This window comes from Ovis canadensis, chromosome 1 (genome assembly GCF_042477335.2).
Source record: "Ovis canadensis isolate MfBH-ARS-UI-01 breed Bighorn chromosome 1, ARS-UI_OviCan_v2, whole genome shotgun sequence".
Lineage (NCBI taxonomy): Eukaryota > Metazoa > Chordata > Mammalia > Artiodactyla > Bovidae > Ovis > Ovis canadensis.
In genome coordinates this window covers 216,625,902-216,640,119 of record NC_091245.1, presented here as the reverse complement: position 1 = coordinate 216,640,119, position 14,218 = coordinate 216,625,902, and the positions used below count along the sequence as shown (strand labels likewise).

Here is a 14,218-nt window from a genome sequence, read left to right as displayed (position 1 = left end):
AACAGAAGAACGATACCTTTTAACAGTATTCTTATCAAGATCGCTCTGATTCTAACCCATGAGGTGATTCCTGAAGAGTCTCTGTTGAATTTTCTGTTGCTGCTTTAAAACAGAATATGTATTGAAAAAGATGTAAAAAAGTAGACTGGAATTCTGTCCTGCTGGTGTTGGTAACTTTTGTCTCCTTCATTGTTAGGGTCTCCTCTGAAGGCCAGGATCACACCACAGTCCAGTGGACTTGTACAGTAGACACCAAACAAGGAAACCGCACTCTTGTCAAGCACTGTGTCGCTGTGGTTCTCACTGACAAGCTCAAGTGGTCTTTTGAAATTTGGCGGCCCTGTGCTTCCTTAGGATGAGGGTCGTAGTTTTAGGCTGGGATTCTCCCTCCCTAGTTCACCCGTCTCTCGTTCATCTGTCTCTCCCTCGTTCATCCGTCTCTCTTTGTGATCTCACCTCTGTCTTGGATATGGCTGAGTTCCCATTGCTCTATTAGCCACAGATTTCTCCCCTCACTCAAATTCCTGGAAAGATCACTTTTGAATCAGAGGCACCCCTGCTCCACTTCAGCCTGTACATTCCCTTTGCCTCTTCAAAAGTTTTGGGTTTTTGGAAAGCAAAAGCCAGCAAGGCTTTTACAGGCTCTGCCTAATTTGTGGTTGGCCTCATGCATCCCCAGAGGCCATGACACATACAGTCTACCGGGAAAAAAAGGTGAAGGATAACACACAGAGAGAGGAAAAACAGTATTCTCCACTAAAATGCATACCTTCATAGTCTAGGACAAAGCATAAAGTCATGTGTGTGGTTTTATTGCTATATGAAAGTGAAAGCATAGAGGCATGGAGACAGGGAATACTAAAAGAAACATGAATCGGTAAAGGTAAGATCCCCAGGCTGAGTGGGAAAATGATTTGAGTTCTCTGACATAGGCCCTTCATGCTAATGTGAGGTCAGCTCCAGAGATCACTGTTTAAGAAATCAATATAACTCTTTCAAGTATGTTTTGACCTAAAGTTAAAAGTGTGCCATACTTTGTGTGGGGGGTTGTTCATTAGATGATGTGATTATATTTGAGCTGGTATTTGAATGTGGCATGAGATTTTATCTTGAATGACATATAATCTTTTATTTTGAGTTTTTTTAATAATCAGTAAAGTTACTCGTAACATTAATTGCAACTTTTTTTTTTTTTTTAATCGTTTATACCTTAACTGTGACTTTGGTCTTTTAGATTAGGTTGTTTGGGCAGCATATGAACAGGGTTGAGATTTCAGGCATGAATGTCTTGGGACCTGACTAACCTGACTCCATTCCATGGTTATAGATTAGACCTCTAGCCTCAACCTGTCAGTTTTAAATGCATTCCGGTCTCAAGGGGTGTTTTGTAAGAGTATGTGAACAAATCAGTGGAAATTGATTTCCAGTTGGAGGAAGACTCAAATTTTATGACCTACATCTTATGAGTAACCAGTATCTTAGCATATGGAAGCCATAATTAATTCATTTATTTTCAAATGTCTAGATATTTACATGTTAAGAAAAAACAAATTTACATTGCAAAATTGTTTACTCTTGACAGATCAGTGGACTGAAGTCTGTGTCTGCAGGCATGAAATTTGTTGTTCTTGAATAATATCCATTTAAGCTTTTCAACATTTTGTGAAGAGCATGAAAAAAGGGAAAAAAAAAATATATATGTATACACTCTCCTGCTAATGATTCTTTATCTTACAACTAATCAGTAACTTCTAGAATTATTTTCACCATAGGTAATACAGTCATCTTAAATTAATAAAGACCTATTTCATCTGTTAAACCATGCAGATACATAGTAAATGTGTCAGACATAGTTATGGTGAACTGCAGTTTTATAAGCTCAAGTCATGTAATGTGTCATTTGCTGCTCCCCTCTTCAAGTCTGGACTAGCCTTTTAAATTTTTTTAAAGAACCGTAATGCTCATTTGTCTCCTTTATCACCAATGTCCATGCACCTTGTTTTCCCCTTTGTTTAATGCTCATATTTAATGCCTATCCTAATTTTTCTTATTCCTTTCCCACTCCTTTTATAAAAATTTTTTGGATTAAGTATCATTTTAGGCTGAATCTAGATTGTGTGGCAACATAGAACATGAATGCCATGAGCATGATTTTAACTTCTCTGAACCTGTTTTCAAATCTATAAAGCTTAAGTAAAGATTCACTCTATCTTAGTATTCTTGGGAGAACAAGATCATTGTTATTGTTGTTGTTCAGTTGTTAAGTCATGTCCAGCTCTTTGTGATCCCATGGACAGCAACACTCCAGGCTTCCCTGTTCTTCACTATCTCCCGGAGTTTGTTCAAACTCATGTCCACTGATTGATTCAGTGATGCATCCAGCCATCTCATCCTCTGTCACTCCCTTCTCTTTTTGCCCTCAATCTTTCCCAGTATCAGGGTCTTTTCCAATTAGTTGACTGTTTGCATCAAGTGGCCAAAATATCGGACCTTCAGCTTCAGCATTAGATAGGCACATTATTAAAACTGGTACAGTCCAAGCATATAGTACAAGTTAATCTGATGATCATCAGACACAGGGGATTTGGGGTCCAATTGCCTTTTAGCTACCTCACTATTGCTGAGTTTAATGAGTGAGCTGTGAAGAACTATGAAGATAGCTAATAACTTAATCCTTTGCAACACATCATGAAACAGTAACTAAAGTTAAGATCTTATATAAGATATATTTTAAAACTTGAAAATTCCACACTTTGAAAGATATTAATATTGTACTGAAGATATAATATCTATTGTATTACAAAGCTCCAAACACAATTGGTCAAACACACTTGTAGCATGCTAGAAATAATATATTCATTCACTGACTCTGATATATTGATCACTATAAGTAGGGTGATATTAGAAACAAATAAATAATAAACTCCAGATTAAGGAAATATATATCAAATCATTGGACACATGTAAGAGTTCTTTTTAAATGTTGTCATAATAGTGACAATAAAGGATTGATACCTTGATCACTGATGACCTTCAAGGTAGAAATTTTAAGGGAACATCTCTTCATATGTAATTTTTAACTATTGTAAAGCCCGATTTTGTAAAGCCCACCATTCAGAAAACTAAGATCATGGCATCCAGTCCCGTCAATTCATGGCAAATAGATGGGGAAACAATGGAAACAGCGAGGCTTTATTTTCTTGGGCTCCGAAATCACTGCAGATGGTGACTGCAGCCATGAAATTAAAAGACACTTGCTCCTTGGAAGAAAAGCCATGACCAACTTAGACAGCATATTACAAAGCAGAGACATTACTTTGCCAACAAAGGTCTGTCTAATCAAAGCTATGGTTTTTCCAGTGGTCATGTATGGATGTGAGAGTTGGATTATAAAGAAAGCTGAGCACTGAAGAATTGATGCTTTTGAACTGTGGTGTTGGAGAAGACTCTTGAGAGTCCCTTTGACAGCAAAGAGGTAAAAACAGTCCACCCTAAAGGAAATCAGTCCTGAATATTCATTGGAAGGACTGATGCTGTAGCTGAAACTCCAATACTTTGCCCACCTGATGCGAGGATGTGACTCATTGAAAAACACCTTAATCCTGGGAAAGATTGAAGGCAGGAGGAAAAGGGGACGACAGAGGATGAGATGATTGGATGGCATCACCGACTCAATGGACATGAGTTTGAACAAGCTCCAAGAGTTGCTGATGGACAGAGAAGCCTGGCTTCCTGCAGTCCATGGGGTCCCAAAGAGTTGGACATGACTGAGCAACTGAACTGAACTGAAAGCCCAATTAGATACACAGTTTAGTGAAGATTACATAAAATGTGTGGATAACAGGGACGAGGCTACCTTTTCATAAAAGTGCATAAATTTGACCTGACTGTAATATAGAATCAATGTTCTAGTTTATCCCTAAAGGATATCCTAGTATTATGAGGCTAACAATTCACTGGCTCCTTGAGACGACTAAAAACAGATCTAAATGCTTTGATTAGAGTATTGTTTGAAGAGCAAATGAATGTTTTGGATGGTTTCTGGTGATTGGACCAAATAGTCAAAAGAAGCAGAGACCAAAAAACAAACAAAAAAACAGACCTTGTTTTGTGTCAGTTTGGGTGTTGTTTTTTTCTTTTCTCCACAGTTGCAGAATAAGCTGACTTCCAGCAACTACTTAACTGAGTGAGAATGACTTAGAAAGGGAAGGAGGTACACAGTGCTTAAAAACTAGTTCTAGCAAGAAAATCTGAATAAGTGAACTCCAAAGGGATTTGAAGAATTTATATAACAGAAACTAGGAATAAATTTAGAGATGAAGGATCTGATTTGCAGAATCCGATATTGCTTTTCTGGACGAGGAGGAAGTTCTTGGATTTTACTTTAAAGGAAACTTAAGGGAGATCATTATCCTTTGGATTATTTTGTATTTCTCTGTGTTAATATTTTATCATGACTATTGGAATCAGTCATGCCTGGAATTGAATTGACTGTGTAATTTTAGACAAACTTTGTGAGGATTAGGTACCTCTTTTATAGAAATGCATGCATGCATGAGAAGTCACTTCAGTCGTGTTCAACTCTTTGGGACCCTATGACTGTAGCTGGTCAGGCTCTTCCATCTATGAGATTCTCCAGGCAAGAATTCTGGAGTGGGTTGCCATGCCCTCCTCCAGGGGACCTCCCTGACCAAGGGATTGATGCCTTGTCTCTGACATCTCCCTACATTGGCAGGAGAGGTTTTTTTTTACCACTAGCAGCACCAAATACTAATATTTAGCAGCACCGAATACTAATATATATATATATATATATATATATATATATATATAATATATTAAGGTGACTAGTACAAGACCAGGTACAGAATCAGTATTCATTAAATATTAATTTGGCTTTGATTTCTTATATAGATATTGATGCTTCACTTCTTAAGACAATGGCAATGGCTTTTGATTACAAAAGCAGATTTTCTATGAAACAAAGTATATAAACATGACTTTCTTTTTTGCCCTTTAGATTTGTTTAATGACCTAAACAAATCTAAACTCTTTAGATTTGTCATGACCTAAAATGGTCAGTCCTGAGTTCTCTAGTGATGGTCAGACCGTTACTCCCTGTTAGGGAAGATATTCAAACTAAAAGTAAGGCAGAAGCACTGGTCTCCCTGATAACTCCCACCTTGTTTGAGAGGCTTCACACATATGACAAACTGAAATACTATCATCTGAAGTCAGGAAGAAGCTATTCACAAATGTTTCTCACAAAGCGACCTCACATTCTTCAGCCTTTCATTTTTGGTCCCTTATCTCAATTTGTTTTTGGTGACTGACATGGAATTTTAAATCAACAGACTGTAGTTCAGATTCATTCACTTTCTTTCTGTTTGTCCTTTTGCAAGTTAAACATATCAATAGATTTATATAGTTTCTCATCTATAAAACTGATATATGAACCCTTCTCTCTAAGGATGTTTTCAGATTTACATGAGATAGTGTTTTAAAGTGCTTATCTAGTTAACACATAGTAAATAGTTACTCATAGGTCTCTGTAGCTTGCTACACATCTCTAGAGGGTATTAGAAAGCAGAATGTTAAAATGTATAGAGTGGCAGCCTCTTCTAAGTCATTTGTTATCTTCACTAATTGTTTAAGTTTTCCATTGTTGCTCTAACAACCACCAATTTGGAGGCTTAAAACAACCTAAGTTTATTATCTTCAAAAAATGAAGGTTTTAGTATGTGCATCATGTCTGACTCTTTGCTACCGCAGGGAATGTAGCCCGCCAGGCTCCTCTGTCCATGGAATTCTCCAGGCAAGAACCCTGGAGTGTTGCCATGCCCTCCTCCAGGGGATCTTCCCAACTCAGGGATCAAACCCGGGTTCCCACATTGCAGACAGGTGCTTTACCATCTGAGCCAGCAAGGAAGCCCCGATTTTATCTTACCGTTACAGTTCTAGAAATCAGAAGTCTCAAAATCAAGGTGTTGGTATGATTGCCTTTCTTTTGGAAGCTCTAGTGAAGAATATATTTACTTGTCTTTTCCATCTTCTAAAGCTGGCCTTCATTCCTTGGTTTGCAGCACCTTCTTCCATTTTCAAAACCAGTGACCCAGTATCTCCTAATTTCATTTTCTCTCTCTGACCTTTGCTTCCATCATCATAACTTCTGTGATTCTCAGTCTCATGCCTCCTCCTTTCCACTGCAAAGACTTCTATTATTTTGTTGTATCCACCCTGATAATTCAGGATGCTCTCATTTAAGTTTCCTAAATTTAGTCACATCTGCAAAATCCCCTTTCTTATATTAATATAAATTTTTTATATTCAATATTCTGGATATTAGGGCGTGGATATCTTTGGGAAGTAGGAAAGCTACTTTTGGATCATACGGGGGACATTAAGAGAAATGTTCAAGTTTAATCTTGTTCATATTTAAATTTATAGCATATATCCAAAAGGATATAACAGATGAAGCTTTTATTGGGTTTTTACCATGTAACAGAATCTGTGCCTATTAATTTACACAATTTCATTAAATTATCTAAGCCACATCCATTTTATTAGGTAGGTTGCCTTACCCTATTTCACAGAAGAGAAAACAGGACTTTTAGGGCAGTTTATCCCAAATAGCCCAGCCAGTGGTAGAATCAAGAATTTGAAACAAGCCCTAATAGAAGCAGAAGATATTAAGAAGAGGTGGCAAGAATACACAGAAGAACTATGCAAAAAAGATCTTCATGACCCAGATAATCACGATGGTGTGATTACCAAACTAGAACCAGACATTCTGGAATGTAAAGCTAGGTGGGTCTTAGAAAGCATCACTACAAACAAAGCTGGTGGAGGTGATGGAATTCCAGTTGAGCTATTTCAAATCCTAAAAGATGATGCTGTGAAAGTGCTATACTCAGTATGCCAGCAAATTTGGAAAACTCAGCAGTGGCCACAGGACTGGAAAAGGTCAGTTTTCATTTCAATCCCAAAGAAAGGCAATGCCAAAGAATGCTCAAATTACCGCACTATTGCAGTCATCTCACATGCTAGTAAAGTAATGCTCAAAATTCTCCAGCCCAGGCTTCAACAATACATGAACCATGAACTTGCAGATGATCAAACTGGGTTTAGAAAAGGCAGAGGAACCAGAGATCAAATTGCCAACATCCGTTGGATCATCGAGAAAGCAAGAGAGTTCCAGAAAAATATCTACTTCTGCCTTATTGACTATGCCAAAGCCTTTGATTATGTGGACCACAACAAACTCTGGAAAATTCTTCAAGAGATGGAAATACCAGACCACCTGACCTGCCTCATGAGAAATCTGTATGCAGGTCAGGAAGCAATAGTTCGAACTGGACGTGGAACAACAGACTGGTTCCAAATCAGTAAAGGAGCATGTCAAGACTGTAATGTTGTCACGCTGCTTATTTAACTTATATGCAAAGGACATCATGAGAAATGCTTGGCTGGATGAAGCACAAGCTGGAATCAAGATTGCTGGGAGAATACCTCAGAGATGCAAATGACACCACCCTTAGGGCAGAAAGTGAAGAAGAACTAAAGAGCATCTTGATGAAAGTGAAGGAGGAGAGTGAAAAAGTTGGCTGAAAACTCAACTTTTAGAAAACTAAGATCATGGCATCTGGGCCCATCACTTCATGACAAATAGATGGGGAAATAATGGAAACAGTGACAGACTTTATTTTCTTGGGCTCCAAAATCACTGCAGATGGTGACTGCAGCCATAAATTAAAAGACGCTTGCTCCTTGGAAGAAAAGTTATGGCCAACCTAGACAGCATATTAAAAAGAAGAGATATTATTTTGCCAACAAAGGTCTGTCTAATCAAAGCTATGGTTTTTCCAGTGGTCATGTATGGATGTGAGAGTTGGACTATAAAGAAAGCTGAGCACCGAAGAACTGATGCTTTTGAACTGTGGTGTTGGAGAAGGCTCTTGATAGTCCATTGGACTGCAAAGAGATCAAACCAGGCCATCATAAATGAAATCAGTCCTTAATATTCATTGGAAGGACTGATGCTGTAGCTGAAACTCCACGACTTTGGCCACCTGATGCGAAGAACTAACTCACTTGAAAAGACTCTGATGCTGGGAAAGATTGAAGGCAGGAGGAGAATGGGATGACAGAGAATGAGATGGTTGGATGGCATCACTGACTCAATGAACATGATTTTGAGTAAACTCCGGTTGTTGGTGATGGACAGGGAGGCCTGGCGGGCTGCAGTCCAGGAGGTCTCAAAGAATCAGACACGACTGAGCGACTGAACTGAACTGAACTGACCACTTCCAAAGTTCACACTCTTTACTGAGTTATGCTCTGTCTATAAATCATTGTAATTTAACTAAAAAAAGTTAAAAGTATTCCTATAGCATAAACAATTTTTTTTAAGATTTGTATATTACTTTATATGGCTAATTGCTTAAATATTTACTAGTAGTTTTACCTTTTATTGAACTAAAAATGGAAAACATTCAAATAGAAAGTATCTTTCTATTACATATATAGTTATTAAATATGAATGGTTTTGCTAAAAGATTAATTTTTCTTTCATAATGGATAATTTTTTTTAAAGATTCACATAAATTTTAGAAGAAACGGTATCAAAAATGTTAACATGGATGCTGAAGAGTTTTGTACTTTAATCAAATTAGTGTACTGAGATGCTATTTATATTTTAAGTTTTGGTGGAGGGGTCCTACATTGCAAAGTGCCCTGAGTGGTTAAGGTATTTCTCAGTGAGACTGAGGAAAACAGAGCAAATCTTATATTGTATGAATTCAGCAGTTCAAATATTGATCTTCCAGTCTTATAAGAAAGACTAAACACAACTACTTTAAGGCACTAAAGTGAAATGAAAATAAAATAAGATAATTACTTACAGTTATCAAGTGTTCTATCCTACTTCTGTAGTCATCTAGTCTACTGATATTTCCCCCCAAGTTGATACAAAATGAATGACCTTTTGGATTGAATGATTAATTACTAAAGCAAGTGTGTTAGAAAGCTAAGTGAAGTGAAGTGAAGCCGCTCAGTTGTGTCCGACTCTTTGCTACCCCATGGGGTGTAGCCTACCAGGCTCCTCTTTCCATGGGCTTTTCCAGGCAATAGTCCTGGAGTGGATTGCCATTTCCTTCTCCAGGGGATCTTCCCAACCCAGGGATCGAACCCGGGTCTCCCACATTGTAGACAGATGCTTTACCATCTGAGCCACCAGGGAAGTCCTGTTAGAAAGCTAGTAGAAATATAAATGTTGTTTCCCCCTTGAGAGTATACATATAATAAAGAGACTCCAAATTTGAGTTGAAAACTAACCTGTTTCCTTAAGATTTTGCCTAAATATTATATTTTATCACACAGAAAAGGCACAGTCTAGCAAAAAGGTTAGCCAGTGTAACAATGCAAAATTGTTTCTAGTTGAAGCAGCCATGTTACCATTATACCTGCCAACACATTTATTTAGCTGTTTTCATTCTCAGCCATTTTTTATTATAATTCTCTACCAGATTCAAAATAGGAACCATTAGCTCATCTCATTTTTTATAAAAATTTTGCCATTCCCTAGCCCAACCTATAGGTTTTAAACTGTTTCACAGATTCATTTAGAAGCCACCTAAATGAAGATGAAAGGATTACTGAGAAAAGGAAGACTTAAATGCTCCAGACCTCTCAACCTATGCCACTCAGAGCTTTTCAGTTATTTGTTTTGACTGAGAGAGAGAGATGGAACGAGGGAGAAGTGTTAGAAAATCACTGTTCTAGCACCTCATACCTGGTTAACAAATGCATTAGTAAGTTTAAAATTAACAGTTTGTAGTTTCAAACTTTGAATTATAAATTCAAGGACCGTAATATAAAAGGGAACTAGAATTTAGCATATGTATTTCAATTTCTGGACCTGTTGACTTATTTTTCCACTAACATTTAGCTTCAAGTTTGAGACTCAAAATGAATTAAACTGAGAAACACCCTGCAAGCTTGGAACTTACATGGAGTTCACAGGAACTGATTTCACTACACTGTCATTTAATGGATATACAGTAGAAACAGTGCAGTTGACTTCAGTAATCTATGGTTTTGCTTGCAGTGATTTTTTTTTTTGTGTTCAAATTCAACTGATACCAGGAATGCATCTAGACCTTCAAAATGACTTGCTTTCATCCATCTAAAGATTTGATTTATTTTGTGTTGATTGTGATTAAATCTCATCTATTTTACCCTAAGAAAATAATCATTTCTCAGCAACTCAAATTTAATTGAACTTATAAAGATGAATTTTCACTTCACTTAAGAGATTATCAAGGCATTTTCCCAACAGGATTATATTGTCCTCATTGAAGGAAGCAATTAAAGTGTATATGAATTCTATGACTTGTCCCAATTATACAGTAAGTAATTATCAAAATGAGAAAAGAAACTAAAGTCTTACCAACTAGTATTTGTTCTCACCATGATGTTTCATCTCTTTTAAATAGAAACTTTGATGATACAAATAATTAGAAATTGACATTATGAAGAATTTGGTGCTGTTGATCTTTAGTAAATGTAGTAGTTGGGATTATTTGAATTGCTTGATTGACTAAAACAGACCCCTAGGACATGATTGTTTTTGTCACTCACTTTCTGTCCTAAGCAGAATATTTTCCTCTGTGCCATTCTGAATATGTTATACTGAAAGCTATAGCAAGGCCTTAGCAACCAGGGTGCTGCTAGACACTTCCTAAGTCTCATGTAATATTTTGGTGGTAGTGATGCTCCTTGATGACTGCTAAATATATCAATTACAAAATAAGGTCTTAAGGAAACAGCCTCATTGATCCAGGTGAGTGCGACTAGAAGTGTTTGAGGATGACTGTAGAAACAGATTGTCTTCCTGATTTGTAATAAAAACCAATTTGTATAAAAAACTAAATATTGTTGTTGTTTAGTCAATCAGTCATGTCTGACTCTTTGTGACTCTATAGACTATAGCCCACTAGGCTCCTCTGTCCATGGAATTCTCCAGGCAAGAATACTAGAGTGCATAGCCATTCCGTTCTCCAGGGAATCTTCCTGTCCCCCCCAAAAACATCTTAATATTTATGTCTAATATTTTGGATCAATTTTTATTAATAAACCTTCCTTCAAGTTCAAATGGATAGGATCAGGCAAACATAAGTTGTTTGCCAATCGTGATAAAGAAAGAAAATATAAATATAGTTCAGGAAATCTTCATGTTTACTAAGGTAAATTCAAGGAGAATTATTTAATCATTTGTTTGCATAACACCTCAGATGAAGGGCTTCCCTGATAGCTCAGTTGGTAAAGAATCCACCTGCAATGCAGGAAACCCTGGTTCGATTCCTGGGTTGGAAAGATCTGCTGGAGAAGGAATAGACCACCCACTCCAGTATTCTTGGACTTTCCTTTTGGCTCAGCTGGTAAAGAATCCACCTACAATGTGGGAGACCTGGGTTCGATCTCTGGATTGGGAAGATCCCCTAGAGAAGGGAAAGGCTACCCACTCCAATATTCTGGCCTGGAGAATTCCATGGACTGTATAATCCATATGGGTCACAAAGAGTCGGACACAACTGAGTGACTTTCACTTTCAAATTAATGATTAAGGTACATGGCCTAAAGTTTTGGAGGAATTGTCTCCTGGAAAAATGCAATAGTTTAAGATTTTAGGGGGGGTTTGGGTACTTGGGAGAGGATTTGATGGCTTATTAGACTTGTGTTTGTGAAAGGTGTCTAGAATGACTCAATAATACAATCATTTCAATTCAAGTTGTCTTCATATGGGAGCAAAATCAAAAACATTGCATTGGCAGCATGTGCTAGTCAAATGTACATAAACTGACCAACAAATTACAGCAACTTTTTCAAATAATTTAGGTATTTGTTTTGTCTAATATTGGATTAAATGATAAAACAGCTCAATATGAGAAAAAAGGAAAATCTATTGTCTGAACTCTTCAAACAATGTAATCAAGATTATAAAATCATTTAAAATACCAAGATAAAATAATATGTTGATGAATATTTCTAGATAGCCATCAACCCTGGTGGCTAATGCATGCCACAGGTAGTGGACCAAAAATTATAGAGGTCCATAGTCACATGTTTGTATAGCCAACTTAGTGCCGTTCTGATTATCCACTGTCATATAAACCAACCACAAATGTAGAGACTTAACAATATATTTTACAGTTGTCTTGTGATATTGTTGTTCACTGAGCTCGACTGGGTGTTTCTCATTTGGGTCTTCTGGGTTTTCAGTCAGACAGTTTCCTTGGTTTTAGTCATTTGAAGATCTGAATGGGCTGAACATCCAAAACGGTTTCTTCACTCACACATCAGATGCCTCTGTGTCCCTCTGTGAGGGCCACTCTTTGTAGCAGAGTAGCATGGACTTCTTAACAAGAGCCAGGAAGCAGAGATGACAAGTCCTGTTCAGCGCTTCACAGATTACATATAATTTGTGAAGCCCAGAGTCAGGTGAAAATTCAGGCTCCCATGTGAAGCACAGGGCCCTGTATGAGGCTGGCCTTGGCTCTATTTAAAGGTATGTCTGCTGCTGACACAGTGTCACTTGAGCTGCTCCCTGTGGAGGAATGTCATGTGCATACAGGGCTTAAAGAATTGATAATGGCCATCTTAGAAGTAGCTAACTGTAGTAGTTTAAAAAGAAATGGAGTCAATGGCTGACTTTGAATAACTGGAAGATTTTACATTAAAAAAAAAAAAAATCCATGAGACTTCCCTGTAAGTCCAGTTGTTAAGACTCCAGGCTTCCAATGCAGGGGGAATGGATTCAGTTCCTGTTTGGGGAACTAAGATCCCATATGCCACACCATGTGGCCAAAAAAATTTCTGTCTTCAGCTGAGCACTGGCAACCATTTTTCATAGCTGACTAGTGGCTTCCCTTTTAGACAGAACATGGAACTTCCTTTTCACACACTCTTTACCTAGCCCACTGCATATTTACATTACCTTCTTGTCCACTGCAGGCATTTGCGTTTGAGAATTTTTTGTGTTATTAGCATAAAGTTCTGTTGTGGTTTTTTTTTTGGGGGGGGGATATAACTGTTTTATAACCATTGTATAAAATTATGTGTACTATTCTAAAGTTTTATATATTTTCAAATTTGATTTTATGTATTTCTTATCTCCCTCTATGGTTTCTCATTGTTTTCCTTTTAAGATAAACTATGGATTTAATTTAACAAAAAAACAGAATTCTTTACTTTGACAAAACATGAGTAAAAAATAAAGCTTTCTATTTTCTAGCAAGGTCCCCTTCATACTTAATTTCACATAATATGTTTTATTATGGTGGCATAGATTTTTATCTAGTCATTTTAATCATGACTGATCCTTTTCATAGATAAAATATATAATAACTTAGTAAAAGGAATAGATGAGTGAGAAAAAAAAATTGACTAATAAATATCTTATAAACCTTACCATCTCCCATAAATTTTCAAACCTATTCATATAGAAACCAGGATTTAGATATATGAAAATAAATGTTACTATGTTAAATAATCTTTATTAGTACTAAAAGTGATTTACAAAGATTTATATCATAATTACACAAGCAATTGTACTTACTTTATGTTTTTATATACTTAATAGTACTTTTGAAATAAAAATTCTAGTTAAATGCTAAGGAGCTACATTTTTTAACCATTAAAAGACTATGAAATCACAATGCTTTCCTTTTGTAACTTTCACATAATTCCCACATGAATATTAAGTGTAAAAATATGGTACAATTAAAATTAATAAGAAAATTGAATGTCTTATGAATGCCACATCATTCACTTTAAACCAATCAACTCAATTTAGTGGCTAATTATTTTTCAACAAATTTTCTTATATAATATTAACTTTATTAGGAAATATAGCTCAAATTTTAAAAAAGCCTTTTCTCTCCATAAATCCAAACGCATTTGTACACATTCTGAAACCGAGAAGTTATTCCTAGGAAATAGGTAAATGCTTTAGTATTATGTTTTATAAAAGCTATTATACTTTCATAGAATTACTAAATTTATCCCAGTGGGCGTTGGCTGAATTTTTCCAAGATAATTTTTTTTTAATTAATTGTGCAACTTTCTTCAAGAACTGCAGAGTTTCTTCTCAGAATAGAGAAAATGGCAGATTAGGGGTAAAGGGAATTGGAAAAAAGAAGTTGGAAGTTATTTTTTGAAA

The 14,218-nt window shown here is 36.5% G+C and overlaps 1 protein-coding gene across 3 annotated transcripts in view; it reads left to right on the top strand.

Annotated features, from left to right (window-relative positions):
* Window positions 1–14,218, top strand: part of NLGN1 (neuroligin 1) — a 786,357-nt gene that overhangs the window by 365,880 nt on the left and 406,259 nt on the right. The window lies entirely within an intron of this gene.